At 38.3% G+C, this 17,289-nt stretch overlaps 1 long non-coding RNA gene across 1 annotated transcript in view; it reads left to right on the forward strand.

Moving 5' to 3' along the window:
- LOC127022065 (uncharacterized) overlaps window positions 1–17,055 on the forward strand; it is a 183,911-nt gene extending 166,856 nt beyond the window's left edge. The window contains exons 5-6 of the long non-coding RNA XR_007767291.1: window positions 3,287–3,437; window positions 16,978–17,055. This is a non-coding gene — a long non-coding RNA (uncharacterized LOC127022065). The remainder of the gene's footprint in view (window positions 1–3,286; window positions 3,438–16,977) is intronic.
- Window positions 17,056–17,289: the final 234 nt, after the last annotated feature.

Below are 17,289 nucleotides of genomic sequence, written 5' to 3' on the forward strand. Positions count from 1 at the left end.
CTAAATTATCTCAAGCTTTCCTGTAAATAGACTTGATGTCCAAAGTATTGTCATGTGTACTGGTTTTGGCTGGGATAGAGTTAATTTTCTTCACAGTAGCTGGTATGGGGCTATGTTTTGGATTTGTGCTGGAAACAGTGTTGATAATGCAGGGATGTTTTCGTTATTGCTGAGCAGCGCTTACACAGAGTCAAGGCCTTTTCTGCTTCTCACCCCACCCCACCAGCGAGGAGGCTGGGGGGCACAAGAAGTTGGAGGGGACACAGCCGGGACAGCTGACCCCAGCTGACCAAAGGGATGTTCCAGACCATATGATGTCATGCTCAGGAATAAAAAAACAGAGGCGCGGGAGTTTAGGGAGGTTAGCCATCTTTTGCTTGGGAACTGACTGGACGTCGGTCTACCCATGGGAGGTGATGAGTGATTGCCTTTGAATCACTTGTTTTGTTTTCTTTCTCTCTTCTTGCACTTCTCCTTCGGTTATTACACAATTTTTACCTCCACCCACAAGTTTTCTTGCTTTTACTTTTCCTTTCCTCTTCCCCTGTCCCACTCTGGTGGGGGGGATGGAGGGGCAAGCGAGTGGCTGTTGTGGTGCTTGACTGCCTACCGGGGTTAACCCACATCATGCAAAGTAATTTTTCACCTTTTTCATCTTCATCATAATTATCTAACACATCTTAATTTCTGGCAGGAATTCCTTTGAGTGCTGATGACTGCTTTACTCACAAAGTTTTGTATTTTGACAAAATTATTTCATTTTCAGCTATTTAGAACGAAAGCTGTCATTCACATATGTATGTGTGCACACATATGTATGAGACAACTATTAAAGGACTCAAACTTGTAATAGAATGCTAAATGATGTTCAGATTATGTTTTATTTTACTGATCACTGGACAATCAGAATTTTGTATTTTGAATTCCTTAAAGCTAGGTGTGTACCATGTTTCTTCCTATGGAGACATTGGAACATGTCATATCTTCAGGTATTTATTCAGTGTATTTGGATATGACTTCAATATGTAACCAGTATACTGATGCCCAAATCTAAATTAATTTACCTTATGATTCCTGCTAACTTCTAGATGATTCTTACTGACTTCAGTGAACTTTTGTTTTTCTCTGATAGCTTGTGCAGTAAAAAGTTCTCAAGAACAATGTATCAATTTCAGTTTAGTACACTGCTAGCTATTTTTTAAGATAATAGGTTAGGACAAAAAGAGGTGGTATGAATATATCCACGCTGTCCCTAAACGAATACCTGGGAACATTTTGTGAACTTAAATACATGACATCAAATGAAATAAAAAGGCTTACGAGTGCTGAAAGTTCATCCATTTTGTTCTGTCCTGCTGTGGCACTGGCAACTTGTGCACACTAGTTTAGCACTATAGCTTCCCTCCAGGGTCGTGGTTCTGTGTGCCAGATACATAGACCAAAGCGAAGCTGGTGCAGTAAAGAGCCTCAGGGGATGCCTGTGTGTCTTTTCACAGCTGCAGCTTGGCACAGCACCCCCTTCTCTGAATCCAAGCCCATTGGGCTGGGGAAAAGGGAGCACTACTCCATGCAGCTGCACAGTTGTGCTATTCCTATTAAGTCTGTATCCATTCCTGCAGTGGAGAGGCCATTGAAATTTTACAGAAGATGTACCTAAATCCCCTAGTCTGCTATTGCAAATATCAGCTCTTATCCTTATTTTTGTTTATCCTCAACTTTTTTCCCCAACTTTGTTTACATGCTATCTCATTGTATGTATTTGTCTATTTTGACCATGGCTCAAGGCCAGAATTGAGTCTTACTTTTGCTTCTTTGCAATATGTCATATAAATATATGCTATATAGATGAATATATACACCAACTCAATTATGTTTATCATTTCTCTTCTCATAACCAGGATAACACTGTGATCTCCTTAGAATTTTTCTGTTTCTGAGCTGAATATATTAGGAAAGAATGACCAAATGCTCATGTCTATATCACACTAATTTCTGATTATTACCAGAGGCGTGAGAGCTAGAGAGATGTTTCCTGGTGAGCAGACATGAGAGTTGAGAGGAGTTTAATTAACCAGCATGGAGAAACTGCAGGAGGAGTAAATATATCTTGTGGCAGATAGAAAGTGAGCGAGATCAGTTTGTTTGTACTGGCAGTATCACCCACAGAGTATCACTGCTAACAGGGAAAAGGGCCACACTCGTACTGAGAAGATCCATAAGTGGAGAGACCAAGAACACATGTATAGTACAGAGAAGAATGTTCACTTAAGACTGAGATGTTTCTGTGACCTTTAACAAAATCTCAAGACCTTCTGAGATTTTTGTCACTGATTATGATTCTAGGTTGTTTAAAAAAACAGTAGGAGCAAAGAAACTCTGGGAATCTAGTATCTTGTTCATATGAAAATATATAGAATCATTAAAAAAAGAGGAGTTGGGAATTTTAAATAAAGAACATGAACAATAATGCATTAAATTAATCCAGGAAAAAACGTAATGATTATCCCTTTACAAAGTGATGCAGCACTGTAAGATTTAGCTGCTTAAGTATTTTTTTTATGAGACATAGTTCTGTTTATCAGTATTACTTATTCTAGCAAAATGTAATATGGAAACCTGCATCCAGTGCAAAATTGCACTGTTTTTTTGCAGTTTCTGGTAGCTCTTAAGCAGAGCATCTGTTTACTCACTAGCATTAATATTAAAGATCTGAAATATATTAAGCTGTTTATGTAGGTATTTTTAATTAGGTAGCTAATTGGTTAAAAATTGATCAGAGAAGGCTTTGATTTGGGGAACTTATTGATCTATTCTTCAGTCCCTGTCCAATAGCTAAACTCTGTGACTAACAGGAGTCTCAGATTAAATATTTTGAGGAAAGGGAGAAAAAACCCAAAACATTTTCAGCAGTGAAACAAGCCAGTTCCTGACAGCCAGTAGATGTCATTCTATCTCTATTTTAATGCCAGTTCCTACTGTTCTCATGATATTTTTCCAGATCACAAATTGCAGGTAGGAATGGGGGGAAACATTTATATTTCACTTTCTTCTGATTAATGCACAAGTTTATGTCTTTCTTTTCAGTAATGTAAGGTGTCAGAGTGTGAAATTGGATCTTTTTGATGCAACTGAAGCTGATAAGCTGGTGTCTTTCAGTCACTCATCCATTAGTACTATTTTATTTATTTATTTGTTTGTACAAGGGATTTGTAAGCTTTGCACTGTGCATGGTTTTCCTTTCTTTCCTTTCTTTTTTCTTTACAATTTCCTTTTTCTTTCTGAGCAGGTTTGCTTGATGCTGTTCCTGTAGTTCTTTTCCTATCACTTCTCAAGATGTCAAGGCCACAAACAAGAGGAGGGTTGTAACCCTGGGGAGACACATGGACTGCTGCCCAGAGTCACACAAGAGAACAGTCTGACACCACATGGAAAGAGAGGTTTGGTGTTTGTTTTCTGAGTAACCATATTTTTAACTAGAACCCAAACACAGAGCCCTGGTGACAAACGTAGCAAATACAAAGAATTTAATCTACAATAAGGATTTTGCTGTCTTGCTAAGCTAAGCAATCTGAAATTAGTCATTTCATTTCTGTCCGCAAATACACAGTGACTGTCTTGAGGATAGTGTGGGCAGAGGGGCAAAACATCGAGACTATGAGGAGACTGAATTGCACTACCTTTTTAATGCTCACAACAGCATGTTCTAGTGAAAGTAGGAGGAAACCAGACAAGCAATTCATTCTATAGCTGGAGTAGTTCAGATGCCAGGACTATCAGGCTGACAGTTTTAAAGATACTGAACTATTATTTTTGCTCTTTGGCAGCCATTGTTTCACCTGGTCCTGTTCTGTCACGTAGGGACCCCATGTGTTTTGTTAGCCATTGAGCTGAGGCAGATGTTCTCCAAAGCGCATTAACTATGCTTCAGCACAGAACTCGCAGCCCATGGTCCTGGAGGAGCAGTGAGTCCAGCCCTTGCTGTGTCAGAGCAAAAATACCTCATTTTCTGCAGAATCAATAATAAGCATATAAACAGATGAAAGACAGGCCTAACAGGTGAACTTTAGGATGGGAGAATCTTAATTGGCCTTACAAAAGTAAGGCTTTAAATGAGGGTGGAAGAATACGGGAACTAAAAAATCCTCACAAAGATACATTACTAAAAGGCTTTCTGTCTCACCTCTTGTCAAAGGGCTTACAACATACGTTACCTTTGAACCCAGAATGTTAGGCTAAATGGTAGTCTTAGTATCTTGGCTTGGGTCTTATCAATGCTGTTGCAGTTTCTCTCCTGGCAGTCACTGAAGTGTAATCAGGTGGGTGGTGGTGGCATGAATTAACCTTCCGGTGCTCAGGAATCCAATGCTCTGTGTGTGTTCTGGGTAATATGCGCAGGGAGTAACAGTTACAAACTACTGGTCTGGGTCTGGCTGTTCCTATTGCACTTGGGGCTCTATGACAACCCATGCTAGTTTCCCCACATGAGTTAATACCACACTAATATCACACCAGTACCACACCCTTACTGGAAAGAATTTGACACAGCAGAGTTGTGTTTCCTCTGGATCTTGGAATTGTGATCTTAGATAATTTTTCATCATTGTGAGCTACCATCTCAAGCAAATCAGAAATTAAAGCTAATAGGAATAGGAGTGCAGAGTGCAGTAAACCACAAGTGTTCATGCTACCGTGTGTCTTATTAGCATATTAATTATATTAATGGCAAAAAATCACAGTAAAGTGCTACTGCAGACACAGAAGGAAAAAGAGTGACAAATTCATTGTCAGCAAGCAATACAAAAGCAAGGAAAAGAGTGAGTGATAATGTTTTTACAGGTACTGACCAGCAAAATGTCTGTCTACGGAAGAATATCACAATCTTGGTACTGTTTGCATAGCTGAGAAAATCGGTTATATAAGCAAGCAAAGTAAACACTACTCACTTCTGTCTGTCTAAAGAGGAACAAACAAATAAAGGAGCTAAGTGTGATGGGGAAGTTAAAATGAACTGAAGAAAATAAAGATACTATGAATAGAAGGAATTAAGTGCTAGTCAGTTTAAATCTATCTTGTACAGCTACAAGGGAGAGCATGGAAACAAATCGCTCACAACCTGACAAGGAAACAAGAAAAAGGCTCAGGGAATAGAGGTTGTGGCAAAGGGTCTAAGGGACTAAAGATGTTAAAGCTCACTTGGTTGGACAGAGGGCAAAGCTTTTGTTGTTTTGCGGTATGCATCTGCATACCTTTTGCTGAATTCTGCACATTTTTACTCACAGCACCAAAAATAATGAAATTGCATTTTACCTTTTAAGCTGTGACTCACTTCACTAAAGGGTCATTGCCCAGACAGTCTGAATGTGCCCAGCAGACAGAGAATACCAAAAGGGAATAGAAATTTACATCATGTCTGTGTCGTGACAAAGGAAAATGTAAAAATCTCAGCTTCTCAAGGGGATGTTAATAGGGATCCTTTCAATCTGTGCCAAAAGAACGTTATTCAAAATTCATACTAGGATGCGATTTGTGACTGACAAAATCTTTAGTACTGAGTACGTCTACTCATTGGCTGGAGTATGCTGTATCCCATTGCTACATGGATTTAAAAAAAGGCTGAAAGAGGAAAAGATTGAGAAGAGCAAGGAAAGGTCTGCAAGGTGCAAAGCAAAGAAGGGGAACCTCTAATAATTTCCTAATTCCTCCTCTTTTCACCCACACGAATCATGCCATGCAATACTGAGTTTGTGTGCAGACTCAGGGGTAAGGGAAGGGAAAACATGTGGGTATTTTTGCTTTAATCTGTCACCTAACCCCATTAAAGGGGCAGGATAAATTGAATTCATAGAAATTGGCACAGTCTGACTGTGATGGTATCAGAGCAGTCTTTAGTGAAAAATGTAAGAATTAGGTGCTTAGAGAGAGCATGACCGTTCAGCTGCTTTTTCACAAAACTGTGAACCTGGCAGCACAACAGGCCCCATCCTCTTCGCATTGCACCTCCTGCATTCCCCCGTTCCTGTAAGGACCATCAGGACATCAGTGTTAAAGGTGTGTCTGCTCCACATACCCGTGGGTCAGCTCAGTCTGAAACACTTAAAAGGGAAGAAAAAAAACCCTGCAGTAGGCTTGCTCAGAAAGCTGTTTTCCTGCAGCATCTGCTGCACAGGGGTTTCTTTTACTTCTGAGGAGGGACCACAGGGACAGAAAGAGGCTGGCTAGGGGGGCTGCTGCTCCCCTTACCCCTTTCTCTCTTTGAGTTTTCATTGAACTGACACTGGAGAGGACTTCACAGGTTTTCGGATATGCCCAATTTGTTCTCTTCTATACATGTGGGAGAGTATGCAATAGATGATAACAACCTGTTAATGCATCCCACTATGTACTTCAATAATTGTGTCCGATGATTCTGCTAAGGGAAAAATTGAGTTAGCGCCTTCATTTGTGCTGTGAATATGATCCATCTTTTCTCTGTGTCCAGGGCTCTTACTGCAATAATTAGTTCACGTAGACCATTTGCAAATTTGAAACAATGATATTTTGTGATTCTTTCTTTGCTTTATCTTTCTGCATGTTTAGGCAGGAAACATATGTCATCAACTGTGGATACAGCTTTTACAAATAGATGACTCTGTCTTACTATGCACTGTGGTGCATAAATATCTTAAAGTTACAGATGCTTTGCGGTTTGTAGGTCCTACTCCTCCAAAGCTGGTGCTTTCTGAAAGCACAGAGAAGTAACCTTTACTCATCAATCTTTCTCTCTTTCTGGCTGTAGTGTAGACTGGTTGTAATCTTTATATAAAATGCCTTGACATGGGAATTTAATTATTTTATGTATATCACAAAATCAAAACAAGCCTTCCATTCACCTCTCCCTCTCCCTCTTTTTTTAATACAATTGATGCGATTAGACTTCTGTTACAGAAAGATTAAAGTGATCTGAAACGTCATTACATCAGATGAAGATCTTGTCCTTTCTAAAGTGTTTGTTTTCGGTTCAGCGTAGATGTGATATGTTGTACTTCTTCGCATGAAAATTTCTTCTTCAGATCAGTAAGCCTGAATCACTATTGTATGTGTCCAGTGGTGACACAGTAGGTTGCCACGAGGGACAGATTTCTCATTCCAGTTTACTCAATGAAAGTCAAAACCAGGCACTGCATGTTAACTACCACTGGTTTTGTTTGTTTGTTGATTTGTTTTGTTTTTCCATTCAAAGGCAATGTATTTGGAATAAGCGTTTTTTTCTGAAAAAAAGACTTGTCATGCTGCCTAGCTTCACCTGGTCTTATATAACTCTTTACCAAATGCACATAACCAAAAAAGGGATCTACTCACATTTTAATGTTTTCCTATTTACTTTATTATTATTTCTTGGCAGTCAAGGAAATTTTATATGTTCCTCTGTGTTGTTTTTTAGCTTTTTATGATGCACTAGAATTATAATTTCAATAGGCAAAAGTATAATATTTGGGGGGTAAATAACTTACCACTATTTTAGGTAGAGTTTAAATGTTGTGAAATAAATAATTTTGGAATACTCCTAAAATTGTTGTACTTCATTTATTGGGAAAATATAAAGAATAAGCATTTGAGGTTTTGTTTGTTTCTTAAATCATTTTAAAGCTGACTGGTAATCTATTAGTTATATTGTGCAGGATTTATACCTAAAATGTCAATTGCAATAAATAGGTTTTGTTTTGCCCGTTTCTTTTATGAGGAGAAATACAGTAGCCTTCTGAGGTTCTTTGATTTTTTTAGCTATGTTTTTTTGCGATGTATAAGTAACCTGAAGAAATGACACCATTTACACGCTCAATTAAAAAAAAAAGGAAAAAAGCATTTAAAATTAGCTGTCTTCTAATCTTGGTCACAAGCTAGTTGTGGATATAAGAACGTTCTGTATATAATAAAATGCCTGTAAGGGACCAATACCTATTCAAAATGACTCTGCTTGGAATAAGCAACAGAAAGGTCACACTTAAGATAATAAATATTCATGTAATTAGGTTATATGCAGCTACACAGAATACAATAGCACCAATCACCATAAGTGATTGGAGTGTTTTCATCAAATTCAGTGATGAATGAGAGACGAAGAATATAGCCAAGTGGAATGTGTTCTCTGAATACCCCATGGCAGTTGTTAAGAGTGGCTGTCCAAACTCCTGGGATCATTTAAATCTGTTTGCCAAACCCTTGCTTTCTTCTTGTCTTTTGTATAGTGCAGTACTCCTTGGCAAAGCATGGATAAAGTTGCTCCCATTCAGCAGCTTTTTACATTCTTTTGGTATTAGAAAAGGTATCTGTACATGGCACAATACAATAGAGCACTAATCTGCTTTTACAGTTTTCTTTATAGAAACAAGTCAGATGAATTAGTCACAACTTTTCCCTGTGCACACAGTGACACTACCTGTATTCCTCCCCTTTCTTTTTTTTTGTAAAGGTTAAGGCATTAGTGCTAGTATCCTGCCTAACTTCCATTTTAAATTATTACTTTCTGCTCTTTAAATTCCTTCTGAAATTTCAGCAGGATTCAGCACTCATCTTCATCTCTAGTCCTAAACCATTGTGTCATGTGTAACAGTGCACAGTAACATCTGTCCAAAAGACCTCTGATTTGTAGTGCTGCTGGTTTCTAATGTATATGTTGCAAAACACAACGTTACTATTCACCACATGGATTCATTTATCTTACACTGCATTACAGTAGTTTAAGCTGCAAGCTTAGCTCTGCAAGCAAGATGCCATGCAGGGAGATGGACAGTCCCATGGGGCTCTCCCTACATTTATGTTGTCTGAGGAAAAGCCTGATGTTCAGTACTTGGAGTGACAGGAAGTTTTGCCTAAAACAGCTAATTTGCTTATCAGCTTGCAATGCACAATTGCAAGTATTTTATAGAAGAAAAAATCCTGAGCAAGGGGATTTGGTAGACATGTTCAAACATGCCTAAAAATACAGCAAAAATGAAACACTTTGCATAAATATACAGCTGTTCCTTCTTGGGATGAAAAGAGGACTGTTCTATCCAAGGCAGTCTGCTGCAAGTGAACATTACTGCAGGAGTTATTACATTATTGCTTATGTTATGGCTGTGTTAAACTCTGCACTGATGTGTAAAAGAACACCTGAGAATCTGGGACCTGGATTTTATTATCCCTCTTGGTACCTGTTTTCTAGACAGCAATGTTGTGTTACAAGGAGCTGCATATGAGGTATGTTAGTTATACAGCTGCAGTCAGGAAGCAGAGTAAGGGCAGGAGGAAGCAGGCCCTCAGCACTGCACCGCACGTACCGCAGATGTTGTCCTGTCATCTAGAAGCAGCCTAACTGTGGCAGTCGAAGGCTGTTTACAGTGCTCTAACAGGTAAAAAATCTGCCAGAATGAGGAGGGCACAAAGGAATTTTATATATTGTGTTTCAAACACATCATGACTGAGATCTGACACTTTGCCCACAAAGCACAAGAGGATGAGGGCTGTGATCCAAGTAGGAAAGTGAAGGAATTGGTAACAGGATTGCAAAGGAGTTTTTGAACAGACCAGGCAATGACTAAGCACCCGTACCTCCTCAGGGAGACTTGCCATCATTGCGGGGAGTGGAGGGATCAAATGGGTCACCTCTGAAAGGTTTGAAGAGAGAAGATATGTGACTGGTTGTGATTGCCTTCAGCACATATGGCATTTATAAAAGCCATGAAAAAAATTATGTTTTGGTATATTGGACATGAATAAGCTCAATTTAAAAAGTTTCTCATTGGAGACAATGAAAAATGTTAAATGAGAGAGAAATTTTTCATATTCACCTATCTAGAGGCAGTAATACCTTTCAATTTCATCCTGTTCTATGATGTGGGAATATGAAGAAATTCTCGTTTCTGCTTGAGGTGAGAGACTGTTGACTTAGGTGAAATCTTTAGCTATTTTTATAGAGAAATTTCCATCTGTAAATGTGTTGATTTCCAGTTAGAATCAGATTATAGCTTCTTTCATTGTTTTCTGCTCTCAGAAGTGTGAATGAATTTAAAATCTCCAGTGATTATTTCTTCTCATCTAGTGCTTGTTTATTTTCTTAAAAGCAAAACAGAATGAGAAACCATACAATAAATACATCAGCATGCATATTTAATTCAAAGGCTACTTGCTCTTGCTTGGCTAAATCTAATAGAGCACAGAATATACTAAGAAAAGATGTCTTTCTGTATTGTTCTCATGCTGAATTTTCATTAAGATTTCATCAAAACCCCATTAGAATCCCCCTGTCTTATCCTCAATAACTGCAACAAAGGCTGTTCTTCCAGGGGCCCAGAAAGCCTGGTGTTTGTTAAGGAGATCACATTCAACCTCCTAAGAAAGAGTTTACCAGGGTGTTCACTCTTTTTTCTCTGCCTTTCTTGAATGACCTGATGGGCTAGTTTTGTTATATTTAGCTTGTTTTAACTAAGTTTGTATTTTGTTTGCAATTATATGTGTAATTATTATTTGTTTAGATTATCTTGAAAATGAGGAAACTGAGGTTCCTCAGGGAATTTGATTTTAGGATGGAAACCTAACCATCAGTTGTTACTTAATGGTATTTCATGCCTACGGAATCCAGATCATAGAGAACAGGATAAGACCAAGTGTTTGGGAATGTTGCTTATATGGCAACCTATACAGTACTATAAGGAATTAGAAAACCCAGCAAGATCTATGCAGTGAGAATACCATAAAATTTGGCTAGATGATGATGAATAAATCATAAATAATAAAGATGAATATATAGAGGATTTCCATCTCTACAACAGGTATGTAATAAATGTCTTTGCAAAGGTGGACAAAAGTAGATGTATTTAAGAACTGAAAATATGGCATGGTTAAAATCTCAAGTTCTTCATCATATCTGTTTTATGGTATCTCAAGATTCAGGTCTCTAACTGGAGAACTGAGAATGAGGAGTTTGGGCCTGTAATCCAACAGCTAAAAAAGTGGCTGATTTTGAGAGCTACTGATCATCTGCTGGGCTTTTTTGAAGCTATATTCTCTGTGCTACTTTGCAAATTGGTCAGCTGTGTCTAACTCATCTTACATTTCTGTCAAGCTGTCATGATGTCTCTATATAGACCAATAGTTTAAAATTCACATAGGTGGATGAAAGGAGTGCATAAGTAAACATGAATTTGAGTTGTTAAGAAAGTGTTGTTGAACACAATAAGATGATGTCAGATGGAAAGAAGAGGTTATTTGTCCACAAATAATGAAGTCTTTCAGCACTATTTCAGAGTATGTAAATTAGCTATTTGTGGACATATCTTGATGGACATCTCTTTCAAAAGGAACTAAATAATGATCATCTCCCATTTTTAATGCACTATCTGTTTTCAAAAGAAAACATCAAGAATGCAAACAGATTTACAAAGATTAAAAAATATTTTAAATCTGCTACAAGAAGAAGAGAAAATAATTTGTTTCCCGTATCTTCAAATGAGAAGATTTTTAAAGATATCTTGTTACTTTCATATTCTTAATTTGTCCTTTCTAGTCACTAGCAACTGTACTAGCCACTGTTAGCAACTGTGATTGCTAGTCTCTACTCAGTCTAAAACCTTTGCCTATATTAGAAAAATAAGATGATATGTCCTGTCTCTCCAAAAACACTTCTCTGATTTTTTTGTTTGTCAGTCAGATAGGGGTCATTCAAAGCCAAATTCATGTGGCCAGTAATTTGATTTTGTAATAAATGGAAGGAGAAACTTCCATAAGAGGAATGGAAAGATCTCATGGACCCACTGAACACAGGACTGGAATATAATTTACCTGATTCCTGAGGGATTTCACCAACAAAAATCTCTCTGACATGCTTCCATTTGCTTGCCTATCTCTATCTAGGAACATGTAGGCGTTCTTCCCAGAAGGTCAAGTCTAGCCATTGGAGCACTCAGAAGAAAGTGAACAGAATTTTTGTTAATGGACACTTTGCACATTATTATGTTATCTCCCCCTCCCAGCAGCTGAATGAAAATCTCTTTCCTCTCTCTCTTCTTCCTCTATTGTGGATTAACTTAACTGATTACTCACTTGTGTTTGTGTCACTTTCTTGAAGACTCGAACATTGAACATATGTGTCTAAAGTGTTTTTTGAATGAAAGATCTTGCTAGGAGAAAAAGTCTGGAAACAAGTAATGGCAAAAGCATCTTGATTTTCCTGGGCTGGGTTTAAGGCTTATATTTTGGGAGAGGATGATTATTTACCATGATCTGGAGAGAGATGTTTAGCTCAGACACAGGACACCAGCTAACACCACGAATAATTAAAGAATATTGTTTTGTAGGTGTTCAGTTACCCAGTCTTTATGAATGTCTGTTTAAATAGATCTGTGTTCTGTTGACTACTGTTACAGCTTCTGCTTTCTGATAATGGCGGTGTGCTAATGAGACCTAGGTGCAGCGAAGTGTTGTGGGGAAAGGAAAGGTAGTGGGGAACACACTCTTCATCATGTAGGTAGTTTTTACTATGTGTAGCAATTAAAACTGCTTTAGTCCAATACTTAAAAAGAAGGAAAAATCCCCCAAACCTTTCAAATTACCATCATAGCTTCAAGGGGCACATGAGAAAGAAGGATCCTCCTATATCACATAAAGGGTCTAAAATCAGTTCTTGGGGTTCTGAACTCTCTGAGCTGTTATGAAGTCAAAACCCAATGCTTTTAGAGCAGAAGAGGTAAAAAATATTGGGGCAGATATTAATATCCTGTGACTAGAATGCTAAATGGGTTATGGTTTTGGCATGTTTGGATATGGCAGACATTTAAGAAATAAGCACTGCCAAGGTCTACTTATTGCAAAATAATTACAGCTGTTGAAGTTGAAGCTCAGGAAGTGTTAAGTGCATTCAAGAACTGCGATTCCCTGGAGATGTGATTAGCTCACAGTCACCACCCTTACAGTTTGGAGTTTTTTCGTGTAAGAAAAGAAGACAGGATTGACAGATAAACACTGGTTGCATCTGAGGTGCAAATTGTCACAGGCTGATTCACCTGAGTAGAAAACTGACCAACCAGTCAAGAATAGGGTATTGTTGTATAGAAAATTATAGAGAAATATTAGCTATTTCCCTGGAAAATGGGATACAATACTCTGCAGTGCTGTATACAGAAATGTACATCAGTGGTTGTGTTCACTCCTTGCCTTATAAAACACAAGAGCATGAGACATTTTATGCAAGCCTATGTTTCTGCCTGTGTGCACTTGATATTGACCTTTATCTCCTCGTGCGTAATACTCTTGTGTAGATGCTTGTTATCCCTGTGTACCGGAGTTTGCAAGCGCTCACCCTGGGCGAGGTGGGGGGGTGGTTTGTGGTTTTGTTTTTTTTTTTTTTTTAAAGTTGCAGTCTTTAGCACACAGTAAAAGAATATTTAGAGTGAGGACAGAACAGAAGTATGCTATTTAACCTGTCAGACTTGTGCTCTTCAAACTGTGAAATCACAACCCAGTGACAGGAAGTCTCTGAGCCGAAGGCCTCCCCACATGGGGACAGTATGGGGCCCCAGCAGCACATTTGAAATACTGATCATAAAGCCTTCGCATACTGATAAGAAGTTACCCCAGCACAGTTGTTAAGCATGTGCAGACTCTTACCCCAAATCTTTTACCTAGAGGGAGAAGACATTTGCAGCAAAGCAAATAACTAGTATTCCTAGTTAAGAGGAGAAAAAAGAAGCAACAGAGGGAGTTAAGGGATTTCAGAGGCAGGGGAGTGGAATTCCAGTTTGGGTTATTGCATTGGGAGCTCCCTGAATTTTTTCTCCTTGTTGCTAGCCTTGTAAGTAGGTGTGATTTAACATCAACTTAGAAAGCTTGAGGAAAACACTGCTACCTTCCTGGAAGTTAGACTGTCTGGTGGTTGAGTTACAAGACAAGTTGTGGGAGCAGAATGGGTCCATGGTGGTTAGACAAAAATAATAAGGAATGTGGCAGGAAAGGATAACTATCTCCCTTATCTATATTGGAGTTCTCAGCTTTTCAAGATGTTTTCTATTGGCTAAGCAAGACACTCTCTCAGCCTTCAAAGCTTATTCGAAAAAGCCTTCAGGGCTTTTTTGCTTGCTGCATAGTACTAATGTGTTTTAGAGCTGTTAAATATGTAAATTTTTAGTTATACTGGGACTCCTGGAGTAGCCTTTACTTCCTAAAATGTGCGTAGGTGCAAAACAGTAAATAAATACTTGTGAAAATCAAAAGACTTTATAAATAAGGTGACGCAGGATTAAATTCTACCCTAAGCTTTCTGTTCTGGGTGAATATTAGTGCAAAGCATACCATGAAGCTCCATGCACTCAGAGTCAAACCCTGTGCTATGATCTGCCAGATGCGTGAAGTGAGAATATGTATGCACTTCATAAATTTTAAAAGAGCATAAATTATATGAAGTATTTGTGTGAACAGGTTTAAACTTTTGCATGCAAACCCGTGGTATGGTAAGCCTCTCCTCACACACACCTTCTATACCTCATCTCTGTTCCGAATAGTTAGAAGCACAAAGCCTAGTCGTAAGGGGCACCTCTGGCGATTCAGCTGAATACAAAAAGGAAAACATGGGGCTTGTGTTAAGACCAGGAGTTGAATCAAAGTTCGACTAGTCTTTTAGCTATGTCTGAAGATAAGAATAAAACTAATCTCTGGAAATACCAGTTTGCTAACTCAAGTTCAGACCTTTTTTGAGTCTACAGAAACAGCATCTTACTCTCTGTGTTCAGAAAATAATTCTATATATAACTTTCTGTGAATATCCACTACAGTCTAGTCATTACCTGGTCTAAAAGGGCCACTTTGGACTGTCTGAACTCAATAAAAGATATATGAAACAAAATATCAATTGTAATCTGAACACATTGGGGAAAACTGGATTATCAATTTTTTTCTGTATTTTTTCCTTGTTAGATTAGGTGACAAAGGTCTGAACCCAGCAGCTGCAGGAATGTTTCACTTGCATTGACAGCATTATTTTTTGCATGAAAGAGGTTGCTGTCTTCTCTAGGGACTGGTTTTCATGAGATGCTGTGTTTGTGATGCAGCAGATGCATGTTAGATATTAAGACTCCTACCTCTCTATCTGTGCCTCTGGAAGAAGCATGTTAGGAAACAAGGACTGGAAAAAGCTTCATGGATCAATAAGTCACATTGCCATTGCTATTTCATAAATTTCAGATCAAACTTTACAATAGTTAGGATTTTTGTCTGGACTGCTTTACTTGGAAAACTATTCAGGAATGTCATTGTCCTGATGGCTAGAAACCTCCTTGTAACTTCCAGTCTCAGAGAATTCAGTTTATATGCATTTCTTCACCTACTTACTTTAACTTTTAGCTTAAATTATTCTTTTAAATCCCTGGTGTTTCCCTGAAGTGTATTTATAGAGAACGGTCATATCCTCTGATGAGCTTTTCTCAGTTTCTTCTTCATATAATAGCTCCTGTGACAGTAACTTTTTTCCTGTGCATGTTTCAGTCTCACTTAACTTTTAAAAATATGAATAACCAGAGCCGTACTGAGCATTCCAGATATTTTGACAAAGATTAATGTTTTCCAGTCTCTCCTGGAAATGCCTGGCTTGATTCTCTCTAGCTTCTCATTTACTTTTCTTGCACTTGCATCACGTTGGTGGCTCATCCTGTGACTGGTGACTAATATGCCCGGGCTTCTTTTCTCTGTGACATCTGCAATTGATGAGCTCATAGCTTCCAGCAAAATTTCCTGTTTTCCCTCTAGTGAGCTGAAAGGTATTGAGAGCTGAATGTATAAGAGTTGCCTCTGTCATGTTAGTGACCTAGATAATGTTCCTAATTTTGCTTGTAGCAACTTGGTAGAACTTCTCAGTTACTTTATTTGTAAATCTGGGGGAAAGACAGGGATTATAGTTGTCTGCTTTCTTAGCTAGGGATGAAGTTAGTAAATTGCATTGTAAAGGAGTAAACCAAGAACTCAGGACCTCCAGAGCTGCAGCATAGTTAAAGAGAATTACTGAGAGAAAGAAGTGTCACACTCCCATATGCATGATAATTTGTACGAGGTGCATGGCTCTTAAGAAACTTAGAGGTGCTAGAAAGGAGGAATTGAAAGCATATGAGGCCTCCCACAGAGGTGGCCACTTTGACTACCTTTTACAAACAAGTCTCTGAGCATCTTCTAAGCTTCAAGGAAATTTTAGAGTTTTAATTACTGCAGTTTATGAAGGTTTGTGATTGAGGACAAAATATTTTTCATTTTGTGTCTATCTTCCACTGAAACCTATGAAGAGAAATAGAGATATTAGCCTCTCGGTACAGCCCTCAGTTGTTTGTTACAGTACCCTTTGAACTTAAGAAGAACGGAAGAAAAGCTGAACTGATGAATATTAATGAGTTTGGCCTATGCTCGTCTTGAATACTGGGAGATACAGCCACTGGAGCAGAAAAAAAGAGGCAGCTGGTGGGCAGGAAAGATGATAAAGGCAATTAAAAAGTGAGATCTATGAAAACCTCCTTCTATATTTAAGCTAGGTTTCCAGGGATGTATCAGCAGGCACTTACCATACCAACATCACCTTCAGCTGGGGCATCAGTGCAAATTCAGTCATGTTTCTACAAACTTCACCTAAGGCCTTTGTGAACTTTTTATTAGCTGAGAATTCCCTGTGCTGTGCTGCACTAATGACTGTATCTGCCCTATAACTTATGAACACAAGGGACAACAATGATTGAACACTGTTTGCTTAACTTATTATTGGTAGCTACCTTAATTCCCCAGAACATTATATCCTGCTACTTAGCAGGCATTTGTACAGTGCTGTATATTTAAAAGACCTTCAGGTTATAATTTCAACAATAAAGTGCACAGCCGGGGGGTGGGGGAGAGGGGCGGGAAATGATTGACAACTAGAGTAAGATTCAAGTCTTTGTTGTTTGTTTGGTTTTTATTAAAATATTCAAGGTCAGAACCATTTTATTTTTTCAGAGAGTAACGGAGTATCTGAAGTTCTATAGGGAAGAAGGTGTAGAAGATGAAGGGCAGGTAATTTCAAACACTGAACCTGGCAAGACTGTTGCAAATGATACTGTAATGTATGATGTAAATGATAGGAAGTGGAAACATTTTGAAGGGTTATTGATTTTAATTCTCAGGCTCATCACTTTGTTAAAACTAAGATACAAAGGACTTTCTTGAACAGAGTGTATGTACTTTTCCTGCAAATCTGAAGTGTTACACATAGCTTTCCAAGGATGAAACTAGATAACTGTGCTTTTATTGACATCTCCTGTCTATACA

The sequence above is a fragment of the Gymnogyps californianus genome, chromosome 14, assembly GCF_018139145.2.
Source record: "Gymnogyps californianus isolate 813 chromosome 14, ASM1813914v2, whole genome shotgun sequence".
Lineage (NCBI taxonomy): Eukaryota > Metazoa > Chordata > Aves > Accipitriformes > Cathartidae > Gymnogyps > Gymnogyps californianus.